The sequence below is a fragment of the Mytilus trossulus genome, chromosome 13, assembly GCF_036588685.1.
Source record: "Mytilus trossulus isolate FHL-02 chromosome 13, PNRI_Mtr1.1.1.hap1, whole genome shotgun sequence".
In the NCBI taxonomy this organism is placed as follows: Eukaryota; Metazoa; Mollusca; class Bivalvia; order Mytilida; family Mytilidae; genus Mytilus; species Mytilus trossulus.
The window spans coordinates 48,334,743-48,354,621 of NC_086385.1; the positions used below are offsets into that span (position 1 = coordinate 48,334,743).

The 19,879-nt window shown below is 35.1% G+C and overlaps 1 long non-coding RNA gene across 1 annotated transcript; it reads left to right on the top strand.

Annotated features, from left to right (window-relative positions):
* The first annotated feature begins 2,162 nt into the window (after positions 1–2,162).
* Positions 2,163–17,889, top strand: LOC134694975 (uncharacterized). The gene is made up of 3 exons (XR_010102663.1): positions 2,163–2,358; positions 2,778–2,889; positions 17,368–17,889. It is a non-coding gene; the product is annotated as an uncharacterized LOC134694975 (long non-coding RNA).
* Positions 17,890–19,879: the final 1,990 nt, after the last annotated feature.

Below are 19,879 nucleotides of genomic sequence, written 5' to 3' on the forward strand. Positions count from 1 at the left end.
ATTGGGGAAATATTACTAGTATTTCATTTCATAAAGATATGAAGATTCCTGTCCCAAGTCAGGAATATGATAGTTGTTATCAAATATTAGCAACAAATCCGTGTTTCTTTTGTTCCGTTGTTTTCCTCTTAAAATTCATTAGTTTACCTCAGTTTTAGTCTGTAACCCGGATTTGCTTTCTCTTAATTGATTGATAACATTTGAACAGCGGTGAACAACTATTGCTTTTATTTTTAATAAAGCCATCAGATCAGTTATCCAATTATAACAAACATCGCACATTATTGTTTTAGTAAAAAATAATGAAAAGACATCTAGTGGAAATAATTTCTTTTTGTTTTGCACATGAAAACCCTGGAATGAAATTTAATCGGGAATACAACTAAAAATTAACCATACGTCAAAGAAACGTATACAGGTTTGAGCAATAGAGAGAATTGATGACAAGTGTTTGTCAGTCTTTAATTTTCCATGTTGTGTTTTGTAAACTGTTGTTTTTCTTTTCTTTCTCATTGCACGGTCAGTATTTGTTTTCGACTAAAGAGCTTGATTTTCTCTTTGGTAAACATGGTATATTGCTTCTCCTATTTTGGACAGGACCACATTTTAACATAGCTTTTCAACATTTTAAATTCACTGACATTTGTTATGTGTGTATATCAACGAATCATAAACAAACAATAAGAATTATTGCCATAATTCTTATAATGACTGAAAAATTTCAACATCATCTGAAAAATTTCGTGATAAATCACAATACAGATTATTTTAAGCTCAATGAATCATGTAAATAAGGCAAAGTGCAACGGACATATGTCAGCCGGAAACTTCAGAACACCAGGCAACTATAAAAGATATGAAGAATACCCATGCATGTTTCGTTACCAAAAAAAAGTTTTAATATAAAATTCGTTGGGTATCATTCTTACTTACAGAATGAATTTAGTTCTACGTTTACTGATCATAATTGTTTTGTGTGCAGGCTTGTTGTTAGATTAATGCTAATATAAAATGTTGCATTTATACACATGACGAGAAAAGTATTACAAAAATCCAATTGGTAATGGGTCAAAATGGGGCTTCGTATTGCAACCAATTGTATTTCCAGTAGATATTTTATTTCCATATTTACTACAGAATATTTCATACAATTTTACATTCTTTTTCAACATATTCGAATAGGCAATGCATGTATCACAAAATCATCTTACAACATGTCTCGCTTTAAATACTATACAAATACTGTCTTTTGATGAGGTAACTGTGTGGTTTGACTTTGGAAAAACTGATATTCACTGAGGCAAACGGCCGAACTGAATGTCACTTGGATTTTTAAAAGTCAATTGAGCCATATATTTACCGACACAAAAGACATCAATCGTTTTATTCCATGTTCCAAAAAAAGGAAAAAAATATGAATTCGATTACATTAATCTACTTGCAGTAGCACTATCTAGGGCTTATCAAACACAATTCTGTTCACCAGTATATAGAAAAGTGCTGTCCAGCATACAAGAACAAAAGTGGTGACTTGCCATGGCTTTGTTTGGACTTGTTTGTTTGTCCCTAATATTTTATTTACTGTGCATTTGCATTCAGATATCGCAGATCGAATTTATTCGTTTATAGTGTATTAATGTACGTTTTTGATTGAGTTAAGCCTGCCAAATGATATTTTAATGTGTGTTTTTCTATGTTGTGATGTTATGCCATTTTATATAGATTATACCGTTGGTTTTCCCGTTTAAATGGTTTTACATCTATAATTTGGGGCCCTTTATAGCGTGTTGTTCGGTGTGAGCCAAGGCTCCATGTTGAAGGCCGTACATTGACCTATAATGGTTTATTTTTTTTAATTGTTATTTGGATGGAGAGTTGTCTCATTGGCACTCATGTGGTAGTGTGGATTTTTATCATATTAATCATTTATATATTTTATATGTTTTATAGGTTAGTCCGAGACACCATTAATTGTATTCTTTCATTTGCAGAGTAGTTTACTTAAGTTTACCTTTATTCTATTGATTGCCTATTGATTATTCATTGATCCATAAAATCTAACTGTTTACCTTGTAGCATTTACCTATTATTGATTTTACTATCAGTATTCACTGTTCACTAGAGTGTATAGGTTTTCTTGTATGATTGGTTTATTAAGCCTTGCCCCCAGTTTTGGTGGTAGTTTTGAAAACAGTAATGGAGGATTGATGTCTTTGTTGTGATCCTGATATATTTGTATGTTTTGATGCACTTTGTGCTCATAGACTTTATATTGTGTTTGATTAGTAGTTCCATAAGTTCTATGGATTAGTATAGTGATGGAATTCATTCTGGAACAGGACATCATGAGTTTATATGGTAAGTTACATTTTGTACTCTTTGAGGTGTCTTGGATGAACTGGATCCTTAACTTTGAAATGAATGTTTCTTGCATTCATTTTGGTAAGATTCCCAGCCCTAGTGTGTTTTGAGTTGTTTGAATCTGATTTATTTGAGAGATTTTAGTATGAATGTTAGAAAGAGAGATTTAATCTATTTTTATGAATGACCTTGACCTTTTGTGATGCAGTCATGAAATGACATTGTTAAATCCAATGTGATGTAATTAACAGTACAATTGTACTTGTACTTAATGTTTTTAGTATTGAAATAAGATTACTTATTTGTAATTGTAAATTCGAGATGAAAGATAAAGATTAGTATAATAATTATGAATTGTATAATGCCTTTAAGATATTAAAGTCAGATTACTTATTATTGTCATACATTGTTTACAGAACCATATTTGATGTGAACCTCTGTTACCATTACTGTAGAAGTATGAAGATCGTTACTGTTAGTATTGTGTAGACTGTCGATGTTAGTTATTAAACTCAGTTCCACAGACTGGTGAGTTTATGTACACTTGAAATAGCATAATATATAGTGTTCATGTAAGACAGTGAAGAACATTTGATATAATATAGAGTTATCTACCGTTGATATATATGCTACGGTTATTTGTAGAATATGGATTTACATATATCTATTGAGTTAATTGAAATAGTGTTATATGATCTTGACATTATAGTAGTATGTTTAATTGTCAAAGCTGATGATTTTATATGAACGATGAGTGAATATTTGCAAGTGTTAATTATCATCAGGCATGTCATGTCACCTTGTGTATAGATATTGTATAAGAACTATAAACATTCAATGTTCTGATTTTATGTTGATCTGCAGTAATGTTATATTAACTGTAACACAGTATGATATAGTATTTTTAGATTAATGTGTTTAATATGTATCTTGTTATATTTTGTAGGGTTTATAATAATTATATGATTACATCATTGTTGAATAAAGAACCCTAGACTAAGATGAAATGGACTTGTTATTATTTGACCGTCCAGAAATCACCGTTTACATTGGCGCCCAACGTTTTGAAGAACCTGGCATGTACAGCAGATATGAATGCAGTTATAAAACAGATTATGAGCCTTACTAGATATTGACTATTTGTACTTGGTTCGAAATGTGGAAAAATATATAAAGATTTTACCATACGATTATAAAGACAAACTGTATATAAGTGATTATTATTAATACATGAATAAACTAGATTGACATTGAATAGATATAGTGTATAGTAGTGTACTTTAGTTAGAATACTTAGAGTATAATTAGTTGTGAAAGAATTACTACTTTAGTGTGTATTGACAGATACAGATAAAAACTGTTTAGTGGAACTACATGTTTATGTTTTAATTTTTGTGTGTATATTAAATTCAAATAATCATTTGATTGTTTCATTTTTTTGTGAATTTAAACTATTTTTTTTTTCAAAAGTGTGGACACAGATTGGTGTATAATTTTTTTTTCTTCAAAAGTGTGGACACAGATAAGTGTATATTTTTTTATTTAAAAGAGAAAGTTATCTTTAATTTTTGGCTTCAGTTTTTCAAAATTTGAGCTTATTAATTTTCTTTGGAATTTCTATTAATTGTTATTTGCAGTAACACTGTATTAGTTACTAGGTGAAACTATATTGTAATTACATTGTGTCATATTGTTATATCTGAAATTGTGTCTATATAGATATAAATTGATATTTCTGTAATTGTGTAATAAAAAATAAAATATGTATGTGTAAAAGTGAGCAAAAATGAGTCCCATTTAGCATTACATAAGACTTTTTGAGGAAACCATCAGGTAAAAGGCACATTATAGCAGAACACTATAGAATACATGTAGCACTACAGGAATTGAGATATCATAATAAAACAGGTTAGTAAATAAGTAAGACATACCCAGTTGTAGTTGTCCTTTCGGTTTAGTGTTCATCTGTCAGAAGTATTTAAGCTTATAGTGGAAATAGGAATCCACATTAAGTAAGTATAAACGAAAGTTCACGAAGACCAGGGTTACTTTGATTAATAATCAGGTATTTATTGGTTTGGTTTGGTTATTGTTGTCCTTGGTTATTGTGACTGGTGTTTGAGACTGAGTTTGTTCATAGTTGTACATCTTTGTAGTTCTAGTTCTTGCTACTAGGTATATCTTTTGGGTGTACACATATTGACTTATAGTGATCACACATAGGTAAGATAGTGAATGTGTGATTGAAGACACAGAGGAATTACAAAGCAGGGGTGAGTATTAAGTTTTATTACTTTGTCATATTAGATTAGTGTTATTTTGTATATACATACATAGTTAAGCAGGCAATTCTTATTTCAGGTTACTGTCATTGCTTTCACCATTCTAATTCTTATTTTTCGTTAATTGTAGGTACTTAATAACATATTTTGGTATTTATTTTAGCATTAGTTCTCATGACTCTTGAGTACATTACTTTTAGATTATTTTTTCTTACACTGATTTTTTATCAGTTGTCTATTATCATGGATACATCAGTTGATTTAACAGAAGAGGAAGTTCGGAACATCATTGCTGCCTTCAAAGACATGCATATGAAGCCAAATGCAGAATCTCCAGATGCATTTAAAGATTGGATGAAGGAGTTCTCAACACAGAAATCATTATATACTGGATATATACCAAGGATTCCTACCTTCTCCGGGGACAATAAAGGAGACAACACCTATGAAGTATGGAGGTATCAAGTGTTATGTCTTATCATAGAGAACTACGCACACGAAGTTATTGCTCAGTCCATTAGACGTTCACTTAGAAGAGAACCTAGCAAGATAGTCATGCGATTAGGCCCTAAAGCTACTGTCGACGACATCATTGACAAAATGGATAGCATTTATGGAATTGTAGATCCAAAGGAAGCGTTATTGGCACAGTTTTACACAGCCAGACAGGAACAATATGAAGATGTTTCCACTTGGGGATGTCGCCTAGAAGACATTTACAACAAAGCACGCCGACAAGGAAAGATTTATGAGGAAGATGTAGAAGATATGTTACGATCAATGTTTTGGAAAGGATTAAAACCGGAACTCAAGAGAATATCAGGATACAAGTTTGATACGATCAAGGATTACAACCATCTTTTATTGGCGATGCGAGAATTGGAACATCAACAGAAGGAATATACTAAAGAGAACACATCTCCAGTTGAAAAGAAACCAACACCAGCTAAGAGAGCAAATGTACCAAGGAAAAAAGGATAAGAACTAAATGGAGACCGTAGTCAAGCAATTGATGTCACAGATTGAACTTTTAGAAAAACGACAAGACCAATTGATCAACAACAGTAAGCATAACAGGACAGATCTGATACACCAAACACGTGATGAAACTATAGCATATAGACCATTGGATATGAATAAGAGAAAAGAGAAACATCAGAAAACATGTTGGAGATGCGGACAACTTGGCCATATTGCCATTGGATGTAAAGTAAGACTGGATAACTCTAGGAAATTTTATCGAGCCATGAATTATCAACTAGTCACAAATGAGTATCAACCAACACCAACTTCTTACAACAAAGAAGACAGATTATGCGGACCGGCAAATGAAGTTGCCATCAGAATAAATGGAATAGATACAAAAGCATTGCTAGATACAGGATCATCGGTTTCAACCATCAGTGAGTCATTTTACAACAGACACATGCGATCTACACCGATTGAATCACTTACTCGTATATTGAAGATAGAATGTGCAGACGGACTATCAATGCCTTATCTTGGTTACATCGAAGCAGATCTTCAACTACATGGAATATCTTCTATAAGATCATCATATCCAGGCATATTTCTAGTAGTACCGGACAGCGAATACAACACAACTGTACCATTATTGATAGGAACAAACATTATGTCAATTGTAATGCAGGAGGTAGAACAGAACACTGGACCAAGGTATTTACAAGAAGCCAATCTACACACTCCATGGTATTTGGCATTCCGATGCATGAATCTGAGAAACAAGGAACTGTAAAGATGTCATAACCGATTAGCAGTTGTGAAATCCGCTGAAATACCCTAGACTACAATACCAGCTAATTCTCAAGTTGTAATCAATGGATATTTAGACAAACAGCTTCAACAACAACAAATGTGTGCTATACTACAACCAACTTTTAATTCAGCTTTACCAGAAGATTTAGATATCATGCCAATAGTAATTACTTACGATTGTCAACAACGAGGAAGTATACCCATACACATATCAAACGTCACAACAAGAACCGTTACACTACAACCACGAGCTCTCATTTGCGAAATTCAACCAGTTGACATTGAAGATATTGTTACACCGGCGGAAAAAGAATTTAAAGATATTATGAAGGACATTAAATTACCGATGGATGATTTAACTGATGATGACTATGAAAGAGGAAAAGAGCTCATACACAGATACCAGGATATATTTTCTAAAGGAGATGACGATATTGGACACACTTCAGCAGTACGTCACCGTATCGACTTGATAGACAATGTTCCCTTTAAGCAGCGTCACAGACGAATACCACCATCTATGCTAGAAGAAGTACGTAACCATTTGCAACAACTGTTATCAGCAGGAGTGATAAGAAGATCCCATTCACCCTGGTCATCGAATGTAGTATTAGTACGTAAGAAGGACGGAAAGCTTAGAATGTGTGTAGACTACCGTCAGCTTAACCTAAAGACCATAACAGACTCATATGCACTTCCCCGCATTGAAGAGATTCTAGATTCCTTAGGAGGCAACACATATTTTACAGTGCTAGATATGAAGAGCGGGTACCATCAAGTGGAGATCGAGGAGGAACATAAACAACGCACCGCCTTCACAGTTGGACCGTTAGGATTTATCGAATTTAACAGACTTCCATTTGGACTCTCCAACGCACCAGCTACGTACCAACGACTCATGGAGGAATGCTTAGGTGATTTATACACACGTATATGTTACATCTACCTAGACGATCTTATTATCTTCTCGAAGTCCATAGATGAACACCTTGTACGCCTAGAACGAATTTTCCAGCGACTCCGTGATGTAGGACTTAAGCTATCTATCGTGAAGGAAACAAAAGTTCTAAGGTGTATATTTGTATTGCAGTAGCCACATTCATGTATAAAGTAACAACAACAAAAGAATGACGTTACAATGAAAGTTCCTTACCGACGTCCGGAGGACGTCACGCTAAAGTTCGTGGGTTTCTCAACATTCTCCGGGGCCGCAGAAAGTGTCTCAAATATACTGAATGAACTTTTACGAATAAATGAAATGAAATATTCCTTTTAAAATTAATGTCTGATAAAAATTAAATAATTTAAATTTACTGTCACTTCACTTGAATATAATTGAAAAATGTCACTTTAAACACTCTCTGATTTTCTCTACGGCATCTGTCTTGGCTCTTCGTTGATATCTTTGCGTCTGTGTTGTAATTGAGTCGGATTCACAAATCTCCAAAGGATATAACTTTACAATTGGTCTGTTTAGTTTAGATTTAGATGTTCGGACCGTCGCAGATCGCACAAGGTTATCGTTTCCATAGGTAAGTTCTTCAATTACACCGAGTTTCCATGTCGTACGTGGAGAATTATCATCATATATCTGGACAACATCTCCTAGTTTTACACTTTGATTGTTATTTCCAGACACTCGGTGAAATTCACGTAAGGAGGTCAAATACTCATGTTTCCATCTTGCTAAAAATTGTTCAATAAGACGGAATCTCCTTTTCGCTTGATTATTCATAGTTTCATGATTGGTTGTTAAATCGGCACTATAACAGTCTGTTTCATCTGTATATAACGGATACGGGAAAGATTTAATTTGTCTTCCATACAATAGATGCGACGGGGTAAGCGGTTCTGGATCGGCAATGTCCGACGATATATAGGTAAGCGGTCTATTGTTAGGGTTAGCTTCAATTTCCACAACTAATGTCTGTAACAGAGGTAAATCTATACATGCGCGTCCAAGAATCTTTTTTAGACAGTTTTTAGTTAGTCCAACCAGTCTTTCCCAAAATCCGCCGTACCATGGGGCACGTTTTGGTATGAATTTCCATGTGGTTCCAAATTGGCACAATTTGTCATGTAAAGATTTAGAGTCTGTTAACTTTTGTATTTCCTCCGCGGCGGCAACAAATGTTGTAGCATTGTCCGATATCATAACTCTTGGTATCGATTTTCTGCTTATGAATCTACGAAAAGCTAGCATGAACGATTTTTCAGTCATATCTGGAACTATTTCAAGATGAATAGCTCGAGTATTGGCACATGTAAACAAACATATATATACTTTTCGAAGTAGTCCATCGTCTCCTTTGATGTTAAGCGCACCACTGAAATCGACGCCTGATATAGTAAATGGTTCTTCGGACGATAATCTATCTTTTGGTAGAGGTGGAGGATCTGGTGCTTTGTATGCAACTCCTGTTACTTTTCGACAACTTACGCATTTTCGAATTACGCATCCAACTTCTTGTCGTGCTGAAGGTATCCAATATTTTTGCCTCAAATAAGTTACGGTAGCTCCTATGCCGGAATGTAAATTTTCAATGTAAATATCATTTATGAGTAGTTTTGTTAATCTATGCTTTGTTGGTATTAAATACGGGAATTTTGCATTCTCTGGAAGTGGTGCGTTATTAATGCGTCCACCACATCGTATTAATCCGTCTTTGTCCAGATACAAACGTAATTGACGTATCAAACTATGCGTTGACTTTGTACATAAGCTTTCAAAAACATCATTGTATCTTTCGTGTTGCACAGCTTTAATTAACTTCATTGTTGCATTATGTATATCATTTGGTGTTAGATATGTTGTAATCAGTCTTCTAGTATTAGGAGCTGTATTACGGCAGTTATCTATGAATTTCTGTACGTAACCTAAGATACGCCCGGTTTTGTTGAATGAATGGTATCTATCAACGTTGATTATGTTCAATACGTTGTTCTTCGTCCGTATAATGCCATCTTGCGTTTCTTGATTTTCATAGTCCCTACTAATTGTGGTCATCACTTTATTGTCGATTCGAAATTCATCCGGCCATTGTTTCTCGTCTGTTAACCAGTCTGGACCATGCATCCATAGTTTGTTATTTTTCAATTGTTCATACGATAAGCCACGTGATAATAAATCAGCAGGGTTGTGTTCTGTAGGGCAATATTTCCAGCTATGTTCACATGTGAGCTCTTTGATTTCAATAACTCTGTTTGCTATAAAGGTTTTAAGTTGCTTCCTTGAAGATATCCAGTGTAAAATAATTTGACTGTCGCTCCATAGTACACACTTTTTAACGTTCCGTAAACTTGACATTATATGTGAAGTTAACCGTCCTCCAACTAATGCTGCCATAAGTTCAAGTTGTGGTAAAGTTAACTTTTTCAAAGGTGCCACTCTATTTTTAGCCATGACAAAGTTAGACTCTTCTCCTTTTATTAAGTACGCACAAGCGCCGTACGCTACTGCGCTTGCATCGGTAAATACATGTAAGGTAGGTTCATCGGTAGTGTCCATATTTTCAAAGTAACGTCTCGAAAATTCAATCTCTGTGCATTTTTTCAAGTCTTGATCGATAGAATGCCACTGCGGTCTAATTTCATCAGGTATTTGTTCGTCCCACCCTAGTTTCTGTGTCCATAAATCCTGCAATAGTATCTTGCTACGCACTGTAACTGGGCTTAGAATTCCAAGTGGGTCGTAGATTTTTGACGATCTTCTTAATATTTCTCTTTTCGTGATTTGATAATCTGGTAGCATAGACAATGGTTTGAATCCAAAACTAACACGGTCATCTTTGGTGTTCCATCGTAATCCTAAAACTTTAATACATTTGTCTCCATCGTTAACGTTTTGAGATGTAGCTAAATCGTTAAGTGCTGTACAATTCGATGCCCATGAACGTAAGTTGAATCCACCTTTAGTCATCAGTGTTCTTGACTCTTCATAAAACTTCAATAGTTCAGTTGTGGTGTCGAAGCCTGCAATTATGTTGTCTACGTATAATCCATCTATGAGTGTTTCAGATGTATGACTAGACTGTTCACGTAAATGCTTTAATAAGGTCGCATTCAATATAAAAGGTGAACACGTTGCGCCGAATAGGATAGCTTTAAAGCGGTAAGTAATCAACTTTGATGTAGGGTCTGTTGAGTCCTTTAGCCAGAAAAATCTCGTCATATCTCTGTCTTTCTCGTCTAGCGTGATTTGAAGAAACGCCTTCTCTATATCGGTAACAACAGCATATCTATTCTCTCTAAATCGCATCAAAAGTGTTGATATGTCATTTAAGATCGGGGGTTCTTTGCGCAAACAATCATTCAGACTGGGCGTGTCTTGTGATCGACGACAGGTACAGTCATAAACAATACGGATGGGTGTCGTTGCGGAATCTTTCTTGACTGAATGGTGAGGAATATAATGCGCATGTTCTGTGCTTGTTGTTGGGTTGTCTATGCGTTCAATAAATCCTCTCTTTTCCTGGTCGTTTATAATCTCACCATATTTTCTAAGTAAAAACGGATCGTTGCTGAGTCTTCGTACTACATTTTCTGTTCTTCGTCTAGCTATGTCGATGTTGGACGGAAGTGGTTCATGGTCGTCTTTCCATGGAAGTTTTGCTGTGTATTTACAAGTATTGGCATCGTACGATATATTTGTAGATATGAAGTTTTCCAAATATTCTGCGTTTGATTTCTCCTTATTCTGTGGTGTTATTCCTAATGACTCGATTTTCCAGAAGTTTTCTAAATCATATTCCTCTTCTTTGTGTCCAATTAAAATGTTCATCATTGAAGTAGTTCCTTCTGTTGATTTCTGTGTCGGGCCGGATAGCAAATACCCTATTCTTGACTTGACTGCAGTTGGACCGTTGCCTCGTATTATCTTATCTTCCATGAAATCCCAATAATGGTCAGCGCCTATCAATAAATTTACGGAGAAAACGTCATGTCCTGAAAGCGGGTGTGCCAATTTTAATCCGCGCAAGTAAGGTAAGTTAGTTGTCTCGGTAGTATGTATCCGTATCGGTGAAGCTATTTCAGGAACAATGAGTATATTCAGCTGTATGCGGCTTCCGTCTTCCGTGAGTACAAATATGTCAGCGGTTTTCAAATGGCGTATTGATCCGTTACCTCTTCGTTTTCTAGCAAGAGGTAACGGATCAATACGCCAATTTTAATCCGCGCAAGTAAGGTAAGTTAGTTGTCTCGGTAGTATGTATCCGTATCGGTGAAGCTATTTCAGGAACAATGAGTATATTCAGCTGTATGCGGCTTCCGTCTTCCGTGAGTACAAATATGTCAGCGGTTTTCAAATGGCGTATTGATCCGTTACCTCCTCCAAATCCAGAAATTGATATGGCTTCTGTTCCGTTTTGTTTTAGTTCTAATTGCTCCGCTAGACTTTCTGTGATAAACGAGCGCTGAGCCCCTTCGTCGAATAGTATGTTTGCGTCCATACTGACTTGCGCGTTTGAGTGCACCGTAGCTATCGCGGTCTTGAGAAGTACTTGTGAATATGTAGTACAGTGCATTGCTGATGCGGTTTCGGGTATATCTTGCTTATCTGATGAAGCGGGTTTATTATCTTTATTGTTATGATTCGAAATACTGTTGCTAGAAAACGAAGACTGACTCTTATTTAAACAAATACTGGTATGATGTTTTCGTTCACATTGTTTACAAGTTCCTTTAGACTTACAATCTGTAACTCGGTGGTTGCCAAGACAATTAAAACAAGCTTTCTTTTGTTTAAGGATTTCTAGACGGGCTTTTTGGTCAACAATTTTCATACATGTATTAGGGCTATGAGACTCACCGCAATAAATACATGGTTTCCGCGTGTGAACGGCTACCTCACTTCTCTGTGGCTTTCTGTTATTGTTATTGTAGTTATTTTTTGTGTCAGTTTTTGCAAGGTATACTGTGCTATGCAATGTTTCATATGATTCTAAATTAACTCTTTTCGCCGGCTTCTAATATAATTATCTCATTAAATAAGTGTTGTCTGAGTTCATCAAGCGACCACTGTTTTAAACCATGTTCACGGGTTATATTCTCCTTAATTCTACTTGGTAATTTGTTGAGCATAATAGGTATGAGTAATGCACCATATGATTCCTGACTTTGACCTAGTGATTCTAGTCCTCTTATGAGCGTTTCTGACTTGTCATAAAATCTGCGGCATGATTGAACTGTACTATCGGGTGCGGGTAGAGCTAACAAAGTCTGCATGTACGTGTGCGTGATTTTTTGAGTCTGTCCAAATCGCTGGTGTAACAAATCTATTGCTTTACTGTAGTTTAAATTTGTGAGCGTAAAACCCGAAACTGTAGTCAAAGCCTCGTTTTGAAGTAGTGTTTTCAAATAGTTGAATTTCTGGGCGTCTGTTAATGAGGGATTACTGTGAATTGCTGTGTCGTAAGATTCCCAGAATGCTTGCCAATTAAGAATGTTGCCGTCGAATTTAGAAAGTTCTAACTTTGGTAATTTGTGAAATTGGTTGTTGCTGTTTGACATATGAGGAGCGTACATTAGTTGCGAATTGAACGATGCTGTTTGGTTTCTATTGACATCAAAACTCTGAGCTAAGGGGTTAAGTGAACTATCTGTTATTGGGAGTGAATAGCTACGGGCGGTTGGTTCTAGAAATTTACGCATTTTGCGTATTTTTGTCTCTAAAGTTATAGAATACTCATCTGAATCAGAAATTTCCACTTCAAGTTCCTCTTCCGATAATTCACTAATAATTTGATTGTTCAAGTCTGACAAAAATCTTTGCTTATCAATGATCAAATCCAAAATGGTTGAAACTTCGTCTCTGTCAAATTCTTCTTTAGATGTCACATCGTCAAATCTCCGCAAAAGCCTTGTGAGAGCGCTCCTGTGTCCCGAACGTGTTCCTTTTAACTTTGTTGACATTTTCCAGCAGTCACGGCACCATAATATCGTGAAGGAAACAAAAGTTCTAATGTGTATATTTGTATTGCAGTAGCCACATTCATGTATAAAGTAACAACAACAAAAGAATGACGTTACAATGAAAGTTCCTTACCGACGTCCGGAGGACGTCACGCTAAAGTTCGTGGGTTTCTCAACACTATCACCTAAGAAATGTTCATTCTTACAGAGAAGAGTAAAGTACATCGGACACATTGTTTCTGCTGATGGTGTAGAGCCAGATCCTGAGAAAGTGGAAAAAGTAACCAACTGGCCAAGACCAAAGACTCCAGAAGAAGTACGCCAATTCCTGGGATTTGTTGGCTATTACAGGAAATTTACAGGGATTTTTCGAAGATAGCACGACCATTAACAGACTTGATGCCAACAACTTGTAAGAAGAAGACCCGAGGAAAGAAGAAACCAACAGAACCAACATCTTGACACTGGAACAAAGAACAGAATGAAGCGTTTGAGACATTGAAGTCACACTTGTCATCACCGCCGATTCTTGGTTTTCCTGACTACAGGCAGCCTTTCGAAGTGCATACAGATGCATGTCAGACAGGACTTGGAGCCGTTTTATACCAGCAACAGGGAGAACACAAGAGAGTTATAGCCTATGCCAGCCGAGGTCTCTCAAAGACAGAACGGAATTACCCAGTCCATAAGCAGGAATTCCTAGCACTAAAGTGGGCAGTTACAGAGAAGTTTGGAGATTATCTGCAGGGTAACAAGTTCACCGTCTACACAGATAATAATCCATTGACATACGTATTGACGTCTGCGAAGCTTGATGCGACAGGTCACAGATGGATTGCTGCTTTAGCTGCCTTTGATTTTAACATCATATACAGACCAGGCCGTAACAACGCCGACGCTGATGGATTATCTAGATTGCCAGCTATAATCAGTCAACAAGACTGCACACCAGATATACGTGGAAAAGAGAGTATTAAAGATCCAACAAGCATCTCAACTGAAAGTGTGAAAGCTATTTGTAGTTCGATACAACAACAACCATATGTAGAATGTCTTGCAGTAACTACAAAGGATCTTGCTAGTAAAGTGGATACATCACCAACCACAAAGATCGACATCAGAGAAGAGCAACTACGTGATCCAGTGATAAGAACTTGGATAAATTATATATCGCATGGACAGAAACCACGAAAGGAAGATATACCGTCTTCACCTGCGCATAACCAGCTATTCGCCAACTTTGACAAACTGGTTATACAGAATGGAATCCTTTACCGTAGAACAACTGTTAATGGAGACACAAAAGATCAGCTTGTCTTGCCAAACTCACAGATACCATCTATACTCCGTTCACTTCACAACGACATGGGTCATCAAGGTCGTGATAGGACAACATCTTTAGTGAAGGATAGATTTTATTGGCATGGAATGACAAAGGATATTGAAGAATGGATTCAGAAATGCCCAAGATGTTTAAAAAGAAAACAGTTACCCAACCAAAGAGCTCCATTGACGAACATCCGAACAACACAACCAATGGAAATAGTTTGTATGGACTTCCTTACACTAGAGCTTTCGAAAGGTGGTTTCCAGCACATCTTGGTGATAACCGACCATTTTACAAGATACACACAGGCGATACCAACTAGGAACATGAGTGCAAGAACAACAGCAGAAGCGTTCTTTAATAACTACGTGGTACACTATGGTCTTCCAGAACGCATACACTCGGACCAAGGAGGAAACTTTGAAAGCCGTTTGATGAAAGAACTTTACAGTATAACTGGTGTCAAGAAGTCAAGAACAACACCATACCATCCCATGGGTAATGGCCAATTCGAACGTTTCAATCGCACATTATTGGGTATGCTTGGCACATTACAGAATCACCAGAAAGCCGATTGGAAATCATACCTTGGTCCAATTGTTCACGCATACAACAGCACAAAACAGGAAACGACAGGATTTTCACCATTTGCTCTGATGTTTGTCAGAGAACCACGCCTGCCTATAGATCTTGCACTAGGAATAGAAACAACGAAAGAACAGAAGACAAATACGAAGTATGTTGAGAATTTAAAAGAAAGACTGAAGAAATCGTATGAGTTAGCTACGAATTCAGCAAAGATAGCTCAAGGACGTCAGAAGAAAGATTATGACAACAAAGTGCGTGGAGCCATATTACATCCAGGCGACCGAGTACTCGTAAAGATTCTAATTTCGATGGAAAGCACAAGCTATCTGATAAATGGGAGAATGACAGCTACGTCATATTAGATCAGCCTAACTCCACTATCCCAGTCTTTACAGTCAGGATGGAAACAGGACATGGAAGAAAGAGAACCTTACATAGGAACCTTCTGTTGTCTATTGGTTCAGTTTCCATTGATGAAGATGCTGAAAAGGAGAAGCCTAAACCTACTCCTGCACCACGATTAAGACCCAGGAAGAATAAAGAAACAGATCCACAACCAACGCCAAGTCTTCATGATTGCACTTTGACAAGTTCTGATGAAGAAATTGATGACGATTATTTGGTTTATGTGGTTACAGAACCTGACGTTGAAGACTTAAGTGCTCCACACAGTGCTATTGATGAGTTAGAAACGCAGGATGATGATGATACCGTTCAGGACGAGGATGATGACGATCAGGAACACGTTGCTGAACAGCAAGATACTGGAATTGAGGGTGACGACCTTCCATCTGAAGAGAGTGATACAGTTGATCCAGTACTTGAACCTGATGATGTGTCAGAGACCGATCAACAAGTAGCTGACACTACATTATCTGATGATACAGAGGAACCTGGGCAAGACGACACTGTTGATTAAACAGTAGATAATGTTCCTCAACCGGACATTGAAGCACCATGGATAGAACATCGACAGCTACCACGAAGTATAAGGATTTTATAGTATCCAAGAAGAGTCAGCCACAACCTGACTGGAAGAGTAGAGCTGATTATCTGAAGGATATTGCTTCTAGCGGTACTTTCAAAGGCATGGAGGACCAGATTCTAGCAGGTCTTTTGAAGATTGCCACTGAGAAGTGATTGATTACGAGGACGTCATATTTTTTTCTCAGGAGGAGGAGAGATATTTGTGATGTCATGGAAGACATTCTCCAACAGAGAGGAGGATGTGGTAGTGTGGATTTTTATCATATTAATCATTTATATATTTTATATGTTTTATAGGTTAGTCCGAGACACCATTAATTATATTCTTTCATTTGCAGAGTAGTTTACTTAAGTTTACCTTTATTCTATTGATTGCCTATTGATTATTCATTGATCCATAAAATCTAACTGTTTACCTTGTAGCATTTACCTATTATTGATTTTACTATCAGTATTCACTGTTCACTAGAGTGTATAGGTTTTCTTGTATTCTGATTGGTTTATTAAGCATTGCCCCCAGTTTTGGGGGTAGTTTTGAAAACAGTAATGGAGGATTGATGTCTTTGTTGTGATCCTGATATATTTGTATGTTTTGATGCACTTTGTGCTCATAGACTTTATATTGTGTTTGATTAGCAGTTCCATAAGTTCTATGGATTAGTATAGTGATGGAATTCATTCTGGAACAGGACATCATGAGTTTATATGGTAAGTTACATTTTGTACTCTTTGAGGTGTCTTGGATGAACTGGATCCTTAACTTTGAAATGAATGTTTCTTGCATTCATTTTGGTAAGATTCCCAGCCCTATGAAAGAGTGTGTTTTGAGTTGTTTGAATCTGATTTATTTGAGAGATTTTAGTATGAATGTTAGAAAGAGAGATTTAATCTATTTTTATGAATGACCTTGACCTTTTGTCATGCAGTCATGAAATGACATTGTTAAATCCAATGTGATGTAATTAACAGTACAATTGTACTTGTACTTAATTTTTTTAGTATTGAAATAAGATTACTTATTTGTAATTGTAAATTCGAGATGAAAGATAAAGATTAGTATAATTATTATGAATTGTATAATGCCTTTAAGATATTAAAGTCAGATTACTTATTAGTGTCATACATTGTTTACAGAACCATATTTGATGTGAACCTCTGTTACCATTACTGTAGAAGTATGAAGATCGTTACTGTTAGTATTGTGTAGACTGTCGATGTTAGTTATTAAACTCAGTTCCACAGACTGGTGAGTTTATGTATACTTGAAATAGCATAATATATAGTGTTCATGTAAGACAGTGAAGAACATTTGATATAATATAGAGTTATCTACCGTTGATATATATGCTACGGTTATTTGTAGAATATGGATTTACATATATCTATTGAGTTAATTGAAATAGTGTTATATGATCTTGACATTATAGTAGTATGTTTAATTGTCAAAGCTGATGATTTTATATGAACGATGAGTGAATATTTGCAAGTGTTAATTATCATCAGGCATGTCATGTCACCTTGTGTATAGATATTGTATAAGAACTATAAACATTCAATGTTCTGATTTTATGTTGATCTGCAGTAATGTTATAATAACTGTAACACAGTATGATATAGTATTTTTAGATTAATGTGTTTAATATGTATCTTGTTATATTTTGTAGGGTTTATAATAATTATATGATTACATCATTGTTGAATAAAGAACCCTAGACTAAGATGAAATGGACTTGTTATTATTTGACCGTCCAGAAATCACCGTTTACACTCACAACACATCTTCCTATATATATAAAAGAAATATAGCGCCAAAATATAATGATCAATAGAAATAAAGAAAGTGTGCGGTCCAATAAAAAAACATAAAAAGAAAACCTTTGAGGTAAACTACAGTCAAACCAAAGTTACCCAAACTAGTAGAAAACGTAATATGTCAATTAAGTTCTCTTATTTTTGTTATGACAGTTGAAATCCTGGCCTGTAGAGTAAGACAAGATTCAAACATTAAAGGTTTTCAAATTAAACTTGATGAAAAAACGCACAGTTTAAAAATTTCCCAATTGGCTGATGACACAACACTCTTTCTCAGTTCAAAAAATGAAATACACCAAGCATTAAACCTAATAGAAATATTTGGAACACTTTCTGGTTTGAAACTGAATAAATCTAAAACAGAAGGTATATGGTTAGGTAGACTTAAACATTGTAAAGAAAAAATTGAAAATATACACTGGAGCAAAGAACCAATTAAAAGTCTAGGTGTTTACTTTGGATTAGATAAAAGTGAATGTGACAAATTAAATATTGAAAAAACAATGAAACAGACAAAAAAATTAATACTTGATTGGGAAAAAAGAAATTTAACCATGATAGGACGAATAACAGTTGTTAAGTCGCTTATTTTACCTAATCTTACTTTTTTGGCTTCGGTTGTTTCAATACCCCAAATGTACATAAAAGATTTTAAAAAACTTGTTTATAATTTTATATGGAATAATAAACAAGAAAAGGTAAAACGTTCAACACTTACCAAAGATTACACAAATGGAGGTCTAAAATTGACAGACATTGATTGCTTCTTAAATGCACTAAATATTTCATGGGTTAAACGATTAACGGCAAAAGAATTTGCTAATTGGAAAGTCATTCCAACATATTATTTCAATAAATTTGGTAAAAACAACCTTATATTTCATATGATGCCTGACAACATAAAATCATTACCTAATTTAAGTAATGTTCTACCCACATTTTACTTGAACATATTAAAGAGCTGGTATGAAGCATATAATACACCAACAAGTAATACACCTATCATAAATTTTAGAAATATTAGGCAGCAAATGTTGTGGGGTAATAAAAATATAAAATTTAAAGGAAAATGTTTAGTTTACCCAAATTGGATAAAAGATGGTATTATTTTCATTAATGATATAATTGACCAAAAAGGGCACATATCACAAAAACTTATATTGGAGAAACTAACCTCAAAAACCAATTGGATCTCAGAACTTTTAAAATTGAAAAATTGTATTCCAAAAGAATGGGTTAGTACATTAAAATCTGACAAATCTTTGAAAACTTCTGTAAAAACAAAATTAAACTTGTCCTTGATTGTTAACAAAAAAACAGAACTAATTGAAAACATGTCATCCAAAGATATATATAACTATTTAAATAACAAAAATGAGGAGAGACCACTAGGGTTCTCCAAATGGAAAAACATCTTCAATCTAGAATCAATCACTCCAATAAATAATGTGCTTCAATTTACTTTTACCTATTTAATTAATAACAAATATAAAATGTTAAGATGGAAATTACTCCATTTCATCCTACCATGTAAACAATTATTACTACAATGGCACATACAAGAAACAAGTATGTGTGACTTGTGTAATGTGACTGAAGATTACGAACACTTTTTTCTCAAATGTCAATTCTTTCATGAATTTTGGAAGAAAATATATGTACTTGTAAGCAAAATCAAAATTGGGTCACATATTTTTAATTTTAAAACTTTAGTACTGGGCTATAAAATACATGATCCTATGTATAATGATATAAATCTCTTCCTTACTGTCTTATTATATTCAATTCATAAAAGCACTCATATATCAAATTATAAACAAAAAGACATAGACGC